This window comes from Cavia porcellus, unplaced genomic scaffold (assembly GCF_034190915.1).
Source record: "Cavia porcellus strain 051 isolate PalLab524CR breed Dunkin Hartley unplaced genomic scaffold, mCavPor4.1 scaffold_33, whole genome shotgun sequence".
Classification (NCBI taxonomy): Eukaryota; Metazoa; Chordata; class Mammalia; order Rodentia; family Caviidae; genus Cavia; species Cavia porcellus.
In genome coordinates, this window is record NW_026947516.1 from 24,337,818 (window position 1) to 24,339,706 (window position 1,889).

Here is a 1,889-nt window from a genome sequence, read left to right on the forward strand (position 1 = left end):
ACACAATATAGTTATACCTATGTAAGTCTGTGATCCTACTTTAAAAAAACAAATATCAAAATAACAATAACAAAAGTACTGTCCATCTTAGTGCTGCTCTACAATCAATTTAAGAACTTAAAAAACACACTAATGATAGAAATATCATCTATATAGATTGAGGTTACATTAGTCTAGTGATAACTATGTTCAGAAATACATTGTCAGTGCTACCTGGGTTATTCCATTGTGCAGGAAGGTCTGAGAAATTCTGGATTCTTAAACATATACATGTATACACACTTACATGTACATACATATATACAATTCAAACAATGTTTAACAAAATATTATCAGCTTTTTCTTGGTGATGTGATGGTCCATTATTTGTCTATTTTCTTTCTTAGCTACCATACACCTATATTTTTCATAATAAAGAGGAAGATGTGCAATTAAAGTACTCATTTTATATGATGTAATGTATGAATACTAATTACTTTTAAACAGGATATATGCTGTACGTATCACAAATATTTCACCTGAAATCTTATTTACATAAATAATTGTATTTCAACATATCAGGCCAATTTTGCCTACCTCATCTGAATTTATCACAGATTGCATTAATAAGTAGCATACTAATAATTATTTATTACACACAGACATTATGTACAGATATACAGTTTAATATTCCTTGTTTTAAAATTTCCTAGATTTGAGATAGTAAGTTTAAAAGACCAGGAAAAAATACATTTTTCCAAAGCCCTGGCACCACATGCTAGGGGTGCATTTCTGAGAGCTGCCTGGGTCTCAGACATTATGAAGTTGAACATGCCAGGCACGAGGCCCAGAATCACACTCCAGGGGTGCATCTCTGCTGGCTGCACAAAGAATATGAGCTCTTCCCAGCCCAGTGTGACAGTGCAACACAGCACAATCCATCAAGGGAATGCCCACCCAGGATCACAGGTCACAGAGGTACCAAGCACTGCTCAACCCAGAGCCCCAGAGCTGCCCATTAGGGAGCAACCAGCCTAGCCAATGGGTCCTGGAGAATTTGAGCTCCACCCATCAGGGCACAAGGCCCTAGTGCCATAGTTCAGGGATGCATCCCAACTAGCAATTTGGTACCCAGAGATTCTAAACTCTTCCCATGCAGGAGCAAGGCCCTGGTGCCATTTTCTGGAGGTGTTGCTTGTCAATCCAGAGGCACTGAACTTCTTCTGGCCAGGTGCAAGGCCCCAGTGCCACACTTCAGGGGTAAGTCCCTGCTAGCTACCTGGGTCATGGAAGTTCTCAACTCCACCAAGCAAGGTGTCACTGCTAGCAGCATGGAAGATCTAAACACTGCCCAATTCAGAGTCCCAGAGCAACCCAGAAAATCCATCAGGAGAATGCCTAGCCAGCCTCATAGGTCACAGAGGTACCAAGTCCTGATCAGCACAGTCTCAGAGTTGACCATCAGGGCGTGACCAGCCTATCTGACAGGTCCTGAAGATTTTGAGCTCTGCCCATTGCAGCACAAGACTCTGGCATGACAGTTTGACAGTGTGCCCTGGCTAACCATGGGAATATCAGAGGATTGAAGCTCTGCCCAGTGCAGTGTTCCAGTGTAATCCATCAGGAGAGTGCCTAGCCATCTGCATGGGTCACCGAGGAAAATTACAAAACAAAAGAGCAAGATGCAGTTTCTGTCTTCCATCCCACCAGAAACACACCCAGGAGATATTGCAGTGGAAGACACAGGAAATCACACAACTCAACTTTCTGAAATGATAGCAATTGAAGAAAAGAAACAACTCCATAAACCTAGAGAGGAAATCAGGTCAGAAATAATCTTCTAAGTAAAAAATAAAATAAAATAAAATAAAATAAACATTATAAAGAAATCTTGAGTCTATCTGAAGAAG